Source organism: Mastomys coucha, unplaced genomic scaffold (genome assembly GCF_008632895.1).
Source record: "Mastomys coucha isolate ucsf_1 unplaced genomic scaffold, UCSF_Mcou_1 pScaffold18, whole genome shotgun sequence".
NCBI classification, from domain to species: Eukaryota; Metazoa; Chordata; class Mammalia; order Rodentia; family Muridae; genus Mastomys; species Mastomys coucha.
In genome coordinates, this window is record NW_022196900.1 from 15,105,335 (window position 1) to 15,125,273 (window position 19,939).

At 41.7% G+C, this 19,939-nt stretch overlaps 1 non-coding gene across 1 annotated transcript; it reads right to left on the reverse strand.

The window, feature by feature from the left end:
• Nucleotides 1–19,567: 19,567 nt before the first annotated feature.
• On the reverse strand, nt 19,568–19,730 carry LOC116097356. The gene has a single exon (XR_004121380.1). It is a non-coding gene; the product is annotated as a U1 spliceosomal RNA (small nuclear RNA).
• Nucleotides 19,731–19,939: the final 209 nt, after the last annotated feature.

Genomic DNA, 19,939 nt, shown 5'->3' on the forward strand with positions numbered 1-19,939 from the left:
AAGGAAGGTTTTAGTGTATGTGTATGTGTGTGTGTGTGTGTGTGTGTGTGTGTGTGTGTGTGTGTGTGTCTGCTATAGAAGAAACTGTGTTATGGGCTAACAGTGCCCTCTGAAGACTGTTTGAAATCGAAGCTCAAATCTGCAGAAGTAGCCATGGTGTTGTTTGTTGAAATAAATCTTGGAGCAAAATGGTGGATAAAAACTATGCTGATGCTAGGAGAGAAAATGTGAGCTCAGAGATCTCATGGGACTTGACATTTCCATCCATCATGGCTAGCAAGCATGGAAGGGGAATGACTGGGTTTAATGTGAATCCTCTGGATTGAGTTAACCATTTGGAAATCATGAATAACAATCACTTTCTCCATTAAGGCCCGATTCTTGTCACCAGTTGTAATAAATACGTACCCCATTGTCCATGCATCAACGTTACAAAATTCTTCAAAGAATGTCTCCAGGTGTAGACATGCATGTGCAAGCCTGTACCTATGCACACACACACACACACACACACACATACAGGACCCTTTTATACTCTAACACACAAAATAAGGCTGATTGGCAAACAGACAGTGGGGCTCTGTGGCTCCCTTTGTCTCAGTTCATAGTACCACTTCTAAAGCATGTCTCAAGCTTCCCGCCAGCATACATAGCACTGGGAATTTAAACATCTAGGCCCTGAGCATCCCTGTGCCATCCTATTTCATTATCATCGACCCCTCTAATCTCACTAAGCTGATGAGCTTGCTCATTTTCCAGGCTCTTGCAGTTTCTCTCCCAACACCAGCCCCACGGTCCCTCCTGTCCTGATACACAGGCTGCCTTCCCACATTGTTGTCTTGGCACACTCACTTGGACCCACTCATCCCTTGATTCATTTGCTTGAAAATGTTCTAGGGAACCATTGTCACTAATCTCTCTACCAAGTCACCCGCCCAGGGAATCCACCTTAGCAGAGGCTGCTGGCCTTGCTGTCACCCGGCTGGGCCAGACACTAAACTGCTGTCTCTTGGCTGAGGAGTCACTATTCTCCATTTAGATTTGTTATGTTTGGGCTGGGAGCCCACAAACCCTATTTCTGCTTTGCTTTCTGGCTCCACCATAGATCCTGTCAAGTAGAAGGCTTTACAGGGAGAGCTTGAGGCAGGTCATGCCAGGTTCCTTTTTGTTTTTTGTTTTTGCTTTTCTTTTAACATAAAGAAAGAGTTTTGTTGAATTACATCAGCAGCCGAATTCATTTCCTTCAGTAGTAGAACCGCCTCTTAACCTCCTAGGGGACATAAGCACAGCCCAGCCGAGGGAGACCCTGTGTTCAGAGGTTTGAGGGTCTACGTGACCTTAACGCATTCCTTAGGCTCTTGTCCATTCATGGAATCCTTATCTATACTTTAAAAAATGCTTATTAAATAGTTTTTTTTTACTTAGAAGTATTATACTTAAGCTAGTATACTTAAAAAATTAATGTTAGTTCTTTTATACTTGAGATTATAATTGCATCAGTTCTCCCCTCTCTTCCTTTCCTCCAGACATACCCATAAAACCCTTTCCTTGGTCTCTTTCAAATTCGTGGTCTCTTTTGTTGTTACATGTATACCTGTATGTGTGTGTGTGTGTGTGTGTGTGTGTGTGTGTGTGTGTGTGTGTGTGTGTGCTCGCGTGTATATACATATAAACACATGTATAAATGGAGCCTGCTCCGTCTGTACAATGTTACTTGCATGCCTGCTTTCGGGGCTGACCCCTTGGTATTGGATAACGAGCTGGTGTGCTCTTCCCTGTAGAAGCCTCTTTCTCTGCTCCCTGCAGCATCTCTTAATTGCCTGTAGTTCTTGATGCAGAGCTGAAGCCTTGGGTGCTCTCTGCCCTGTTTACCTTGGCATGCCCATTGTTATTGTCTTTGTTAAGTTCATGTTATAGTAGACAGTCACATTGGTGAGACTTTATGGGTGCAGCTTCTAATAGTTCATCGACACTTTTTAATTTTAATAACTTCAGCCGGTTTGCTCCCCAGCCCTAAAGATAATAGATTTCCGTACAAAACCTTTGCAATACCATACAAATCTTTCCCTTTTCTCAGGAAGGAAGCTAACACTTTTTCATATTTAGATGACAATTTGTTGTATTAAATTGTTCCTGTAACATGCATAATTCCTCTTAGAAGCAACAGGCCTGGAGGGAGAGAGGTATAAATTTAAAACTCCAGTACTGTCTACACTTTGGCTGACTATGTTGACTTTAGTTTTAAACTTGTTCAGATTTTAATTGGCGATTCTCATATACATGTCTAATTGTTTGTCATGAAAAGATTCTACAGCCTAGTCTGAAGCAAAGAAAAGTATTATGCCAAAGTGGTATAGATTCATTAATGCCACTCTACTTTTGTATGACAAGCATATTATACATGCACATGCACACATTACACAAGCATGTTCACGCAGTCACCCATCTTTGAAGAAAATGTAAAAGGAAAGGAAAACTCTCATTTGCACATGTGCAATAATTATTATTTTCATTCCACTTATCCCTTTCTTTCATCTCTGTGAATTTCATTCTTGTGTTACTTTCCATAAGCTACAGAACCTTCTTTGCTGATATTTTGCCTGGTCTCTGAACTGCAAATCTTCTCTGTTTCTGTTAATCTCGAAATCTCTCTCTCTCTCTCTCTCTCTCTCTCTCTCTCTTTTAATAATAGTTTTATGGATCATAGAATTCTTGGCTATCTTCAACACTACATTACTCTGTGGCTTTCATTATTTCTGAGGAGAAACCAGCAACTCTAGTATGTAGAAGTATGTAGTATGTAACATGTAGTATGTAGTAAGTAGTACTTACTGTGTTCTTTCTTCCTAGAAGCACCTAAGATTTTTTTTTTTGTCACTGGGTTTCAGAATTCAGCAGACTTTCCTGTGATATTGAACATACGCACACTGCTCAGAATTCGTTAGACTTCTTGTATTTGTAAATTGAATATTTTTCTTAATTTCAAATATTTTTGACCACTGTTTTGGATATTTTTATTTGTTCCATCCTCTTTTACTTATTTTTAAGATCATAATTCTAAATGCATTAACATGCTTGACACTGTCTCAAAGGGACTGATACTTCTTTTTCCCATTTAATTATCTCCTTGTCTTTTCTTAATTTATATGATTGCTATTCATCTACTTTTACTTCATTTCTCCCCATTATTCTTGTGGTTTTCAGTTTAATTTTACGATTCCTTTGCTTGTACCTCTGTATAAGGTTTAAGTGTGACTTTTCCCCCATAGGCCCATGTGTTCATACGTGTGTTATCCAGTTGGTGGCACTGTTTCTGGAGGCTGTAGAGTCAGGGTTTTAGGAAGTGGGTCACTGGGGCAGGGATTCAGTATTATAGACCAGTTCTGCCTCCAGCTCACTCACCAATTAATCTATCAATCTCTCTCTCTCTCTCTCTCTCTTTCTCTTTCTCTCTCTCCCCTCTCTTTCTCTCTCTCCTCCCCATCTCTCTCTCATCTGTCTGCTTGTATGTCTCTGTATCTGTCTCTTTATTTCTCTCTATCTCTTCTTTCTTTGTCTCTGTCTGACTATCTCTCTCCTCTGTGTGTGTGTCTGTCTGTCTCTGTCTTTTTGTTTCTCTGTCTCTCTTCTTTCTTTGCCTGTCTTTGTCTCCTTTCTCTCTCTCCCTCTCCCTCCCTCACCCCCTCTCTTTGTTTCCTTGTCCACTGAGATGTCACGAGTCCCAGCTTACATGCTTTTGCAGTCATAAACTGTAATGTGCAGTCCCCATTGTGGTGGATCACATTTGCCTCCACAATGAACTGTACCTTCAGATCATGAACCGGAAGAAATCTTTTCTCTCTTAAATGTTCTCTTATAAGGTGTTCAGTAGAGCAAAAATAAAATAAAACAAAACAGACATATCATCCCAGTCTTCACTCATTTTCTTAGATATTCTTGTATGCTTTCTCTGGAGTATTCCATTCTGATTGCTCTTTTGGTCTAATAACTTTTATCATACGTAAACATTTTAAGATGTGTCGTAGAAACTCTAAAACATCCTCTTTGCCTTCCATTCCTACTCGGCCTGATACACTTTTCCCTTCCCGTTCTTTCCCTCCCTTCTGTCTTCCTCCTCTATTTTTGAGATAAGATCTAAACATGTAGCCTAGCCTGACCTGCAGCTTACTATATGGTTTAAACTGCCCTTGAATTCGTGAGTGTCTTGAGTTCTGGGGCTGCACTTATGTGCCACTATACCTGTGGGATTTTCTTAGTTATTGTTGTCATTTGTTCATTTCTTTTGAGGACTGTCAATGTTTGTTTTAGCAAACAATAGATTTGGCTGGGTTTAACTTCCAAACTGGTCTTCTCCTTGTGGAAAGTGGCTGAAATGATGCTCATCCCTTTTGAGTTCTCAGCGGCTTCTGTGTGCTTCCTTGTGTTGGATTTTGTTGTTGCTGTTTTGTTTTGATGCAGATTTTGCTCCTCCCTTCTGTGTTTCCCTTCTCTCCCCATCACTGGCTGCATTCTGACCCCATCATTACCTTTTCAGTAGTTTATCAGCTCAGAGCTCTGTTGTCTGACACCTCAAGGTAGTAGGACTCTTGCTTTCTACTGCCTTGGGCATTGGGTTGGGGAAGATCCTTCGTAAAACTGTGATGATGGACAGATCTTACCAGTCCTCTTATGGAGGAAAGGTCTATGTCCTGACTAGTTTCTGTCTGCTTTTGGGATTTTGCAAAGCATTTTAATCACCTAATTGAAGCTGAATTATCATTATTTATAAATTTGATCATTCCAAGCTAATTTTCCCTCTCTGGAGACTATGGTTCCCTTAAATTCATGTTTTTCTTTCTTCTTATAGAGTCCTTGGAAGGCTTTTAAACTCTTAACAATTTCTTTGACAAGTCATCTGTAAGTAAGTATAATGTGTAACATTGTATCATGATTCTAGTTTATGATGAATTTTCATATATTTTTTTCTTCTTTTAGAGTTTGTCTCAATCTGGTGAGAAAGATATTTTTACTGTTCCCATTTTAGAGATGAAGAAACTAAAATTCCAAGATACTTGTACAAGTTCATACATGCAGCAAAAAGAAGAAGCCGCCTTTAAACTCTGCTGATTTGAACTCTGTGCTCTTGTCAGGATGTCAAAACTATCTTAGAATATAATTTTCATTATTAATCGTGTGTATGCACATGTATGCATATCCCAGGATGTCTGTATGTGTGAGTATGGCTGCTTACATATGTGGAGATCAGAGGACAGTCTTGAGTGTTCACTCCTCCCTTCATCCTTGTTTGAAACAGTATCTCTCATTGGGCACTCTTGTGTGTCTGTCAGGATAGATGTCCCACTGGCTTCCAGGGTTTCTCTTTTCTATACCTTGCATCTTGACTTAGGGATGCTGGATTAATGGATGAGTATCACTGTACCTGGCTTCTTTGTGGCTTCTGGGTATCTGAACTCAGGTTACCAGGTTTGAGTAACAAATGCTTTACACACCAAAGGTATCTCCCTGGCCTGGATCTTTGTTTTGTTTTTAAACTGAAGCCTGGGCAAACTTGATATTCTCTTTAATGGAGAGTTTTGGTTGGGTGTGCCTGAATGAAGACCAGAAAAGGAAGTCTTATCTGAGAGCTGGGTAAGGGCCCTTGAGAAAGTTTTCTTGTCAACATATAGAATTTTTTTAAAATAAGGTTATTTATTTCTCCACCATGAACTGCTCCCCACAGTCTGGTGATGACCCAGTATCTTGTTAGTGAAGCTTCCCCAAAGCACGATGCTCAGTGTCTGTTGGTGCTGCTATCCCTGGTTAGGTGGGGCTAGGCTATATTTAAAAAGCTAGCTGAGCAATCCAGAGAAAACGAGCCAGTAACCAGCATTTTTCCACAATCTTGCTTCAGTTCCTGCCTCCTGGATCATGTCTTGAATTCCTGCCTTGACTTCCCTGGATGATGAACTATGACCTATAATCCAAATAAACCCTTTGCCTTCCTGAATTGCTTTTGGTCAGTGTTTCATCACCACAATAAAAACAAAACTCTAACAATGTCCTACCTGCAGATTTAGATTCAGAGAAAGAATGAGAATAGGATGATCCTGGCATGTGATATGGATCAACTTTTCTGGCTCATTCTATTGCTTCTGGAGCTATAGTCAGGCAAGAAGGCACAGAGCCCAAAGAACCTGTCAAGCTTGACATGTACCAGGCCTGGCAGAAAGCATCATGTGGGACATAGAGTCCTGTGGTCATCATCTTGAGAAAGTGAACTCTAATCTAGACAGAACCCCAGGAAAAGCAGAGGCTTGCCGTAAAGTCATAACTGAAGCTTCAAGGGGCCTGGAGTGGCTGGCAGGGACAGGAATGGAGCTTCCATTCAACCCATTGCTCAATGTCAGGTCCTGTGCCAGGTATATGGATTTTTTCCATTTAATTTGATTAAGCAGAAACACATCCTGATGATTTGACCAACACACACACACACACACACACACACACACACACACAAGCACATACGCGCATGCACACACAGACAGACAGAGAAGAAAGACACACAGACAAACACATACACAGACAGAGAAGGAAACAGAAAAACATACATACACACAGAATCAGAAAGAGACAGAATTACACAATACACATACACACATAGAGAGACAGAGAGATAGACAGCGACAGACACAGACAGACACAGACAGACAGACACAGAAGGAGAGGAGGAAAAGGGAGGGAGGAAAGGAGAGGGAGAGGAAGAGAGAGAGAGAGAGAGAGAGAGAGAGAGAGAGAGAGAGAGAGAGAGAGAGAGAGAGAGAGAGAGAGAGAGAGAGGAAGAGAGAGAGAGAGGAGTAGAAACTCAGAAGACTGCTCAGCAATTACAGCCCTGGTGAGGAATAGTATTGAAGTTTCATCAGAAATACATTCAAGGTTTGCCAAAGTTTATTTAAAGCCCCAACAACCCCAAGCCACTGCAGCCATGATGTATGTCCTTTATAATTATTATTTTGCCTTTCTGCCTGCTCATGTCCTAAGAGTTGTTTTCTGGCGCTTTTCAGTTACTGGCAGCTTGGGAAGGCATGGGTCACTCTTCTGCTTGACAGCTATTGTCTGCACAGAGCTGGATCAAGGCTCTCATAAGCTGCCAGTCTGATTTAGTAAGGGCTTCATGAATCTACCATCCAGGGAAGGCTCTCAGTGAGCTTGTTCCAGGAGACTGGGGTTTGCTCCAGAACAGCAATTCTGACAAATCGACAAGGCAATAGGAGATCATTAGACTGCCAAGTGCCTCTGCAGACAGCCACTGGGACACTGGGCCCATTGTCTACCTGTTCAGGGATGCCCTGGGAGCAACATTAACGTCCAGACTAACCCACTGGGGCTCCGTTATGACATCGTTCTGCACAGATGGCCAGAGCCACTGGAACCTGAATGCAGGAGCTCCTGGTAGTGGCTCATCATCGGATGGCTGGTTTTATGGCAGGTATCTCAATAGCCTGAAAATCCTTGCTACTGTATACTGGCTATGCTGAGCTCACTCCTGGAGCCATTGTCTTCCAGTATTATTAATGCTTTCAGGTTCTCTTCCTCCCACTTCATTAGATATTTTAAATTTAATTTTATCTATTTTTTTATTAAGTAAGTATGATACAACCTTAAGCCTTTTCTTGAAAAGAAAAACAGGTAAAAGTAAAAACTGGTAAATAATCATCTGTGTGAGATAGTCTCGAGTTTCATCCAAGGGAAAGAATGTCAATAGGAAAGAGGAATACAGGGGTACAGGTGAATTCTAAGCAATGGTACCTTTTATTTATTTATTTATTTATTTATTTATTTATTTATTATTTATTTTTATTTTTTGAGATTCCTGCTTGGGGCTGTGTTTGGAGATGTCCCGAGGCTAGTTTGTTTTGCTCATGAAAAATGATTGTTAATTTTTCTAGAATTTATCAAGCTGATTGATGATATTTTGGCAATTTTAAGCCAGCCCTAGTGGGAGTATCTGTAAAACAGAAGTTGTCAGAAGTTATAAATTAAAGGTGCATCTTTCTCTTTCCTCCTCTCCCACACACCTCCTCCATTTCCTGCTTTTTCATGGCAAACCGTTTTCCTGGCATACCACTGGATGCTTTTCTGCTGCTGCCTCCTAAAGTTTGCATTAGAGGATATGGGCTTATCTTCTGAGATCTGAACTCCAGATTAATATATGGTAGACCAGAATAGAAGGCAATAGAATCTTGGTTCATGGGACTTTTGTGAAAATAATAGCAAATAGCTATGGTGACCAATGTGACCAGCATGTGTGTTCACACATGGTCCCATCTGGATTTCTAATAAAATCCCGCTGAAGCCTCCATGACTTAGTTTGGCACACATCTCTTTATCTGTCCCTGTCCCTGGGATGAAGGCAAAGTGTAGTCCACTCTCCCATCTAGTTCTTTCCCCAAAGAGTATTGGGGCTTGGTCCAAGTAGGACTTTACTAATTTTAAGTGTCTCATGAAGAGATGTGAGAGATGTAGCCAGTCTTCTTGCACACTTGGGCTTTTGATACTCACTTTGGTAAATGGTCTGTGTGAAAATGCTGCATGCCTGGTTCTATATTATTCCTTTTCTATTGAGATGGTTCCGATGTGATTCCATGGGATCGTGTGTGGCTGTGGGGGTGGATATGTGTTTCCAGAGACAGAGATTGGGTTTCTGCAGTGCTATTCTGATCTGTGGTTATTATAGATCATCCCATCTCTGGGCAACTCATAGATTCTTTGAGTTCAAAAGGATCTCTCTTCTTCTGGATTAAACTTGGAAAAGGTTGTCCCATGCCATGTATAGCCCGACTCTCCTCAAGCATGGCTCTGTAGACACATTTGAATGGTAACTTTCCCAAGAATGCTTTGCTTTCTCAGGAGGCCTAGAAAAGACTGCTTATAGAATATGCCTTCCTTCAAACTGGCCTATTTCCTGTCTCCAAGGTGACAGATATCTAAAACAACCATGTATTATTGAAGCATGAGCAAGAAGTCACACTTACGGATGTGGGCAGTGCCTTACAGAGTAATCTCCAGGGAATGGAGTCAGGATTAGGAAAAGCAGTTCACATCTCTTTAGTGCACAGTCTGTCTGCTTGCTGACATGAGCTTCCTAGTTAGTGACTTTGGGTAGATTGGCAAGGTCATCTCTATCTGTAGTCTGATGCTTTTTAGCATCTAAATTCAGAATTCTGCTTTTTGGACATTTCCAAGATGCCCTCTGATGGAGATGGGGCTTCTGTGTGAGTTCCCTCTGCAGGGTCTGCTGGTAGGATGGCTCTAGCCAAAGGTCAGGTATATTTTTACATGATAATTATAATATTGAGGGCGTAGAGGCTGCGGAGAGAGCTCAGTAGGTAAAATGTTTGTGCAAGCATGGAGATCTGTGTTTAATTCTCAGAACCCACACAAAAATCTGGCTGGGGAGGCATGTACCTGTAATCCAAACTCTGGACAGGTGAATGGCAGGTGTATCTTTGAGATCACTGGGCAACCAGCCTAGCCTACCTGGTAAGCCATTGAGAGAGCATGTCTCAGAAAGAAGAAAAAGTAGAGTGGTGTCTAAGTGACATGGAGGTTGACTTCTGATCACTGCATTCACATATACACACATGCATGTACATAGACACACATGCACACACACACGCCAGACATACACATGCACACACACACACACACACACACACACACACACACACACACACACACACGAATAATAACACACAGGTATTAAATGACTACACTTTCCAAAACCTTGCAAGTTTAGAAGCAAAATAATCAAATCTCAGAGAGCAATTGGCTCTGGATTCCTGACAAAAGTGAATTTTAAGGCCAATTAAACCCCAGGATGTATAGAGCATTCTTCAAGATGCTCTGTTCTTGAGGATATCACTTTGAGCTTATCTAAACTGGCTCTGGCTGTAGCTCCACATCAATGTGTACTGCGTCAGGCAGGGTTAGCAGGAAGGAAATGAAGCATTTAAAGAGGCAAGTTTGGATAGAGACTAGCTTCCATCGAAAGAAGAGCAGCTATAGAGGAAGACTAGGGCAGCAATGCACCTTAGGTTAACGACGACAGACACATGGAGGCAGCGAGGATGAAAGGTGGATGTAGTACTGCCAGAGTTTAGTGGCTGGGGTCACTCCTTAAGTGCTGGAGCTATGGAAGGGACATCATCTATGCCACAGGTTCCTTCCCGAGCAGACAGAGAAGTGGGGAGAAATACTCTGGCCCAATCTCTCCCATTATGCATTGTGCAGTCACACTTTCTCTTATTGTATTTCTCCTGCTGTTTAATTTATTTCTCATTGGCCAAGCCCAGCTGGTAGTCAGGGCACATCATACTGAGGATACACAGTCTTCAGAATCAGTCCCTATGGAGTAAGTACTTGGCATGAAAACCTGAGCCAATAAAGGACAAGACACAAATCCTGCTGGCCCTCTTCGCACCTCTGGACAGAGATTGCTCAGGTTAACAGGTATTCTAGACCAAATTAGGGTTACCTGGAATGATGTCTAAGTTTCCTACAGGGCTGTGTTTCTCCATTGGTATGAAAGGGAATCCTGGTAGGTAATGAGACAGGACCTGAGAGCACTGCCGGTCCATTCTCAAGTCAAACTGAAGGAATTTTCATTAGAGATTTTCTGGCATACCTGGAATAGTGTGGAGAACAACTTAACTTAACTAACCCCCTTCCCCTGAGCTGTTGGCTTTAGTGTGCCAATTCTCAGCATGATCACTATCACTCACAACTTCTAGTGGAATTCTCATTTCTGACTTTCTTTTGAGAATGCTAACAGCAGCACTTCCATTTTAATGGTTCAGGAGTTCTCCTGTATCCCATGTATTTTCTGTCATCCTCAAGTAACACACTGAAGTAAGTAGCAATACCTCAATTTTCGGGTGGTAATCTAAGCTTCAGAGGTGAAATACCTGGTTCAAACTTTCATGGCTGTTATTATGCATTTCTGTATTTACATCTTATTCTGCAGGGTGACTTTAAGATAGTCACATGATCAGTAGGAGATGGAATGGAGAGGCAGTGGGTATACTATTGTAGAATACAATGCTATTCCTGTTGCATAAAGTCAAAATGCTAGTCCACCGAGCATCCAGAGGTCATCTTCTAACTTTATTTGTATTTCAGGTCATGTAGAGGATAAATCTGTGGCCTTGATCTCAAGAGCAGAACCTTAGGTCACTGGGGAATGAAATCACCCTCTTTTCCTACATTTGGAAATTGAGACCTAGACATGTCAAGGCACATATCTAAGATGACATATGGAGCTGTCATCAATACAGGACATTTTCTAGTTGCAATTTAAGAGGTGATCTCGGTCTGCCTCTGTCCAGAGAATGTACATCATTTAAGGGACCCAAATCTTCTCTACTCTCCTGACCAGGTGTGCTCTTTGACCTATGAAGAAGGCATGGGAAGCAATATGTCAATGTTTAACATAAAGCACACATCATAGTTAGGCTTGAGCTGGATGATGGCTCCTGTCTCTGCGTGCGTTTCCCTTGTGCTACTGAGTGATCTCCTTTGGAAGGATTTGGCTGGAACATCCTGTGCAGCTGTCCTCAGGTTCTGGAATTTCTACTTGCAGAGACTTCTTGCCCATTCTAATTTCAGAACCCTTCACTGTATTTAGGTAAAGACTGCATTTCTCCAGTGATCGGCAGCCTGTCCAAGGGAAGTGCCTGTCTGTATGCCTGACCTCAGCTTCTGGACCTCATATCCTTGTTCATTTTGCTCAGCCAGGGAAGCCTTTGTGTTTGACTGTGGATGGATCTTTACCAGGAAGCTCCATTCCATGTTATCTGCTTGTCTCTCCTCTTTAAGTTTGTGACCAAATGTCATCTTCTCAGAGAGGCTTTCCTCCAAAACTCAGCACTCACTGCCTCACCTGCCAATCACTGCCTTACCTGCCAATCACTGCCTCACCTGCCACTCACTGCCTCACCTGCCAATCACTGCCTCACCTGCCAATCACTGCCTCACCTGCCACTCACTGCCTCACCTGCCAATCACTGCCTCACTTGCCAATCACTGCCTCACCTGCCACTCACTGCCTCACCTGCCAATCACTGCCTCACCTGCCACTCACTGCCTCACTTGCCAATCACTGCCTCTCCTGCCACTCACTGCCTCACCTGCCACTCACTACATCACATCATCTGCTATTCATTATCTTACCTGCCTTTCTCCAGCACACCTGCCATTTGCTGTCGCAAGTGTACTCTCTATCATATCTGCTATTCTCCTCCTCCTCCTCCTCCTCCTCCTCCTCCCCCTCCTCCTCCTCCTCCTCCTCCTTCTTCATTTTTAGACAGGGTTTCTCGTGTAGTCCTTGCTATTCTGGAACTCACTGGCCTGGAACTCAGAAATCTGCCTGCCTCTGCCTCCCAATTGCTGGCATGCACCACCACTGCCTGGCCCTTGATATTCTTTTTTTAAAAAACACTTTTCCTCATTGTTTCCTTCAGACATCTTACAACCTTCTAATACATTTTAAACTTGGAGTATTATAGGTGGGTGCCTATTAAACTGTAAATCTAGAATAGAGTGATGATCATATATGTCCTCAGCACCTACAGTAGTACCTAAAAGCAAATCAGACTCTCCCCAAAACACTAAATGGGGTGAAAGAGTGAAGGAATGAGTCTCTCTTCTTCTGGAGTATTCATTTTGAAACCAGTCTAACAACTTTATAGGTAGGCCCTGACTTCTTTCTCTTTAATTGTAGTGAAGGACTACAGCAGTGAGTATTCCTGAGTGCAAAGTTCCCTATTGCCTTTCTGGGACAGACTCCTGCCCGCTTCCAGCTTGTTTCTGTTATATACTGTGTGTTATTTATTTTTAAAACTAAATTTGTAACCTTCGCCCATGTAGTTTCTTCTATATGCATTTCATGCGCTGCTGGCACAGCTTACTCTGAGTCTATGGCTTAAAATAACACATATTTATTACCTTGTAGTTCTAGAGGTCAGACGTTTGACCCAATTCGTATGGAGCCCTGGTAGAGGTATCAGTGGGGCGATAGTCCTTTCTGGAGGCCTCAGGAGACAATCTTTGGCTTTTATAGCTTCTCGAGGCTTCTCCCATTTCTTTCTTCTTGGCCACCTCTCAGCATCTTCAAAGCCAATGACATGGTCTCCTTCTGCCCTGCTGCTACCATCTCACCTCTTCTTACCTTCCGTATCCCTCTTCCATGTTTAAAGAGTTCTAGTGGGACCATTCAGATACTTAAGGATCCACTCTTTAATATCGGCTAATTAGCCATCATTGCAGGTTCTAGGGTGTTGGATGCAGATACCTTTGGATGGGAATAGCACTTTGTCTATTATTTTTGTTCCTTTTTTCCAGGTTCCTTTCAAAAAGGCCAGGGCCTTTTTGTATTCCAAAAGTCTATTCTATAGCCATTCATTTCTCCCATCCTTTAAGGGTCTTCTTCTAGTTAAAATGATTTGACCCTGTATTTTACTTTCATAACACATTTTTCCAGACTTCTCTTAAGGCAACTAATACTTTAGCTTATGTTATATGTTTATATATATTTGTTTGTATATAGCTTTATTACATAGTTCAAAGCAGCAACCCCCATATAGCAAGTAATTCAAATAGCAGCCCCCATGTGGAGTAATATATCTATTTAAGTAAGGCATTCATATACATATGGTCACATACATTAGTATACAAACATACTAACTCAATAAGAATTGTTCATTATTGAAATTTAGGTGTGTTGGTCCATGCTTGTAATCCCAGGCTAAGGTACAAGGATTATCATGAGTTCAAGGCCAGCATGGGCTCCATAGTAAGAATTCCAAGCTGGCCTTGGTTTCATAGTAAGAATTCTAGGCTGGCCTGGGCTACAAGGAAACCCTGTTTTAAAAAATGCTGTTAAAAGAATTGAAGGAAAAGTAAGGAAGAGGGAAAAGAAACATGAATAGAATGCAAGGAAGAAGAAACGAGGCAGACAATGACAGAGGGATGGAGAATTTGATTCAGCACAGAGATGGTAGCTGAATCCTCGGGCTATGCTCTAGGCATTGTAGTGCTTCATGAAGCAGTAAGACCTAGATCAATGTCACTACACATGTGCCTTGTTGTGTATGGGCCACATGATCTAGGTGAAGACTTCAGAGATAAGAGACATTTACTGCTCAGTTTTTCTCTTCTTGCGTTCCTAATCTCATAACTGGCACTGCCACCCATGTACCCATCACCTGGAAATCTTGATTCCTTACTCCCTTAATATTATTCCCCAGACTTTCAAAATGCCTCTAAAATTGCTAAGACATGAAGTGAATTGGGGGAAATCATATGACAAAGAATATATTTGGCATCAGCAGACTTGGTTCTGAACTCAAGTCTCTGATGCTCCTTCTTTAGCGAGAATCTATACCATTTACCTCTCCGGACTGTTATGATGACCAAAGGGCATTTCATCTATGAAGCATCCACCCTACTGCCATAGTAGGTGTTTAGGAGAAGACCCTTCCTGGGCTTTGCCCTATGACTAAGGAAATGTTGCTATTACTGGTGCCGGGTAGGCTCTCTGCTGGCAGAACCAAGCGAGAAGGAGAGTACCTGGTTCAACTGAGTACCTGGTTCAACTGAGCAGGATGGTGAGTGTTGTGGCTGGGATCTCCTGCCTCTAGAGAATAACTACCCTGAGCCGGGAGTCTGTCAAAGCAGGAACTCATTTTAATGTATCAATCCTTTCTTTATAAAGGGCTGAGGGGGGGTGGAGTTTTCTCCTGAGGTGAGATGACTTAGGGGGAGGGGAAACTTGATGAAGGGATATGGGGTGACTGTCAGAGCCAACAAAGTTACTTTATGTCAGCAGAAGCTAGGCAAAGGCAGGCTTAAGCAGGTTGTGCTGAGTCACTCCAGTACGGAAGTGACTGACACAGTTTACAAAACTCGAGCCAGGCTCAGGTTTGCTCTCAAGGCCCAACTAGGGCCAAATAGGGCCCAACAGACTGGGACAAACTAAGACTTGGCAGTACAGTGAAATGATCCCAGAATCCTTTGCCTTCTTCACAGCATGGGGTCTCCAAACTTCAGGTGGCAAAAGTGTCAACATGTCCCAGGTTCTTAGACAGCAGCTTGATTGAACTAAAGACATTTTTTGCACTAGTTGGTTTCCATTTGATACCACCATGTAGAATCACCTACAAATAAAATATTTAAGAGGAATTATCTAGATCAGTTTGACCTGTGGGCATGTTTATGTGTGGAGGAGGGGAGAGGGTTGCCTTGATTGTGGGTGGCACTATTCTCTAGGCAGGGGTCCTAAATGGTGTAAGAAGGAAGAAAACTCCCTGAGAGCAAACAAGGATTTCTGCCAGCATTTGATTTTCTCTGCTCTGAACAGTGGCTGTAAAGTGACTAGATTCTTCAGCTTCTTCCTTGACTCACTTTCTCTCAATGATGGAGTATTACCTTGAGTTGATTATTGCCAAATAAACTCTTTGTTCTCTAGACTGTTTTTGGAGGGCGAAGTCAGGATATTTTGTTACAGAAATAGAAATGAAGTTAAGACAGGCATGATCCAAGGGAACAGGGCAGCCATATCTCAGAATGTCTTCCATCATGGCCATGACAAATGACCTTGGGCAGCAATATGTCATTTCACCAGTTGTAAGAGGTGACCAGATCAGATCAAAGGTACAGAAGAACTTCCCATTACCTGTGTCTAGACCCACATTGTAGTACATGTAAGCCTGGGTGCCTTTTGATGGCCAACTTGCCATTTTTCCTTCAGTGTAAGTACAAGAGAATCAAATTTATTTCTCAGTGACTGTAGTAGCTCAATGATATGTATGCCTCTACTGTGAAGTGTGAGACTTCCAAGAAATGTGGAATTTTCTCTTAACTGGTCAGGCATCAAATCTGCTTAGCCACTGGGAGTCTTATTTGTTATCATGATGGAAACCAGAGATGGGAATGCAATGAGGGAGGGGAAGAGCCATAATTCCTTGAAGCCTTTTTAAAACCTTCACTCATTTATACTGACTGAGGCTAAGGTCAGAGATGGAGGAATTATTGAGCACCTTGTGTGACAAAGTGAAGACCTGTCAGACATAGTGCCTGGCAATGAAGCACATTTGAAGAAAGGAGATTTTTATAAAAGCTTATGATGGAGTACAGCAACTCAAAGCTTCTCTTAATAGAGAAAAGTATTGCTCAGGGGCTGTCTGTGCGATGACTTGTGGGCAATCAGTCTCTCCTGGTCCCTTAACACTTTTGGAGCAATAACTTTTCACTAGAAAATGCATGCTCTTTGTGAGGTCACATTCCAGACTTGGTATTTCATGTGTGGTTTCATGAACCCATGAACTTGGGTTTCATGTGACCCATGGTCACACATGTGCAGATACAGAACATCTGAAAAGTCCAAGCCTACAGAAGCCCATTGGTCTACGAGAAGAAACCTCAGCTCTTGGATACTAGAGGTGAAGAGGCAGCTCTGTGTTTTGCTCTTGAGAATGCCTGAGCATACTTGCTTTGGTAAAACCTGCAGTGCTAAATTCTCTGCGACCCTCTGCACGAGGATTTCACTGGCAAAGTTGCCAGCTAAGGAGCATCCACAACAGAAGCACTGGCAGTAGCTGAGCTGTCTGCACGAGTGTGTGTTCCTGGTTATTCAAGCTGGATGACTGGCAAGGATTTTAAATAATGGGGAGAAACTGTTTAAGCTAGGAGATCAAAGATATTATAGGTAGATGATACTGCCTACGCAAAAGGATAAGGCCACTTTGGATCCCCACTTTACACTCTGGAAACTTCTGAGAGTGCTCCTAAGAGCTACAACGAAATATATAATAATATAGACACACATAGAAGAGACTGGAGGGTAAGGAAGCAGAAAAGGATAAGAGGCCCTTTGTACTAAGTTAGGGGTATATGTATTTTTTCTTTAAAAGGCCAATGTAGAAAGTTTCTGGATGACTAACTTAGAAGTAAAGTCTGGCCAACAAGTTTTGTGCAGTCTGTGTGTGTGTGGTGTGTGGTGTGTGTGTGTGGTGTGTGTGTGTGTGTGTGTGTGTGTGTGTGTGTGTGTGGTGTGGTACTTAGTGTTGAAGCACACAACAGATACTGTGTTGCCAAGGTTGTGATCTACAGTAGAGACAGGGGGCCCTGTCCAAATTTAGTGTGGTAGCATAAACACAACAACACTAAAACAACACAAAATAAAATGAAATAAACAAACAAACAACAACAACAACAACAAAAAAGCAGAATCCTAGGTTGATTACTAACCAGGGGAGTCAAGTCTATACTCTAAAATGGAAATCCAAAATCTACTCTAGACAGGAGATAGGGATAGGCTACCATCAGGGTATCTATATTCAGTCTGAGGAGGCTTCATTCTGGGCTTCTTACTCATTCTTCCTATGTGAAAATGTGTATGTGATCTATCCATATCTGACAAAGCATGACCTGATAGCAGGTCTGTAGGAGACATATCTAGCAATCAACGAAAGGCTATAAAGAGAAATGTCATCTTATGGAGAACAGGGTATGTGAGTACTTATGTGGATTTAGTTACATTTTAAACAGGGTGTCTAGCCTTGGCTGGCCTCAAATTCCCTATGTGGCTGAGGTCGACCCTGAACTTCTGATCCCCATGCCTCTGCCTGTCCTGGTGCTGGGGTGGATTACCTTGTTTGATTCAGGGAACCAATTCTGGGGACTTCTGCATTATGGGCAAGTACTCTAGTAGGTGAGCTGCATCTCCAGCTCCATAAGTATTTACATGAATTTATATTTTAAGAACAATTTAGACTAGGAACAACAACAATGGCAATGCCTGAAACAGGATCAAGAGCAGAGTCCACAGTAAAGAAAGGATAAACCAGTTTGGTCAGTGTCAGGGAAACCGAATATGTGCTGGCTTCCATTAGCAGAGAATGGAACTCAAGAAGGCCAAAGAGCAAAATGAATAACTTTGGAATTCCTCAGTGGTTATGATTCCTAGTTTTGATGGGTCTTAAAATATTTCAGGGAGATCTCACTTATTCCACATATCCTGAGGACACACAGAAATGATAGCCTTCTATTAGTGTCCAATAATAGAGATTAATAATACCAATAAATAATCACAGTAAATATTTATATAATGATCCCTGTGCACCAAGAACTTGGGCTGTGAGTACCTGTAACACGCAGTTACTAGAAAATAAATCGTGTATCCTGCTCTCATAGAAAATATATTAGAGACAATAAGACATGGTGGGCCCAGTTAGGATTCACCAAAGCTGGTTAAAGGCCAGCCAGCATCACCAACTCAAACAGAAGTGAACAATAAACATTTCAGATCAACAATAATAAGACTTGTCAGTAATAGACCTGCTCAATCAGAAATGCTAAAGGAGGTTATAAAACCTGAACATTACAAATGGCAATGGAGAAAAACTTCAAAGAAAGCCAGAGAAGTCAGATTTATAGGCAAATAGAAAGGCTTGTCTTTATCCCATTCCAGGTAGCTTGACTATCTGTCTCTGCAGTATTCCTAGGTGGAAAAATAAAACAGGGGAGCAGGAGCCCACATTTCTCTAAGGAAAGACAACTTGAACATGTCATGTGTCCATGTTACACATATAATTTGCCAGTGGAGACTTTTCCCCATCAAAAACTGGGCGAGATTTTGATCCAGTTAAGTCAGCAAAGAACTCAAGGATTTTTCTCTGATAGAATCCCAGAGTCCCAGTTCACTTACAACTAGAAGAGTCTAAATGGGCAAGATGCCAGTCCCACCTGCTCCAAACATCCTTATTAGACAGCAGAGTCAAGTGTTGAAAGGATTAGAAAGCAGTCTGGGAATTCATTAGGAGTTGGAAGAAGGCTCTGCTCTGGGCAAGTTTTCTTCAACCCTACAGGTGTGCTGAGGAATGCTCTGTGATTCAAGAACAATAGCCAATCGTAGTAAGGGCCAATCCAAAGATGCTCAAGATTTTGGAATTTGTATTAAGTTTGTCTGGTGGGAGATCCTACATGTGTAGTCTTGGTACAACTTGATAGTATGTTGTTTTTAATCAGATAAATATTAGGTGCAATAATAAGATCAGAATGTTTTGAGTGACTTACAGATTCATTACGACAATTTGAGACTTTTCTTAAGTCAGATTCTCTGAGAAGCAGAACCCAAGACATGAATTTGGATTCTATTTTCTATTGTTATTAGTATTTTTAGGATATTATTTAAACCACTCTGTGTAGTAGTTTGTTACTTGTAAATAGCCTGTACTTATATCTTGCTTTGTAACAACCTTTGTTTTTTAATGGAAATGTTTTGTCCATTACAGTGAATGAAATTATGTGTAGGTATATAATTCTGAGATTATTTTTGTTTACCACCATCTTTTATACACTTTTCCTGCTTTATTTGGATTAATTTGAGTTAATCAATTAATATTGTTTCCCAAAAGCCAGTTTAGTTCTGCAAATAAATTTTATTCATACTAATTTTTATTGCTCTTAGTGCTTACTGTGAATTTTTAAAATTAAGTTTCACGACTCTCATCCCAGTATTCTTTTTTTTTTTCAGGGGAGAGTGTGAACGCAGTCCCCCACTACCACAAATTATGCAGTTGCATTTCCCACATTTGGGGTATTGCAGGGGTCAGCACATCCGGAGTGCAATGGATAAGCCTCGCCCTGGGAAAACCACCTTTGTGATCATGGTATCTCCCTTGCTAGGTAAGTATCATCCCAGTATTCTTTCTTTTTTTATTAGATGTTTTCTTTATTTACAATATTTCCTTTCCCAGGTTCCCCTCCAAAAGAAAAAAGAAAGAGAAAATAAAATAAGAGAAAAAACAAAATAAAAAAAAAAAACAACAAAAACTAAAACAATCCCCTGTTCTCTACCCCCTCCCCCTGCTCACCATCCCACCCTCTCCCACTTTCTAGCCCT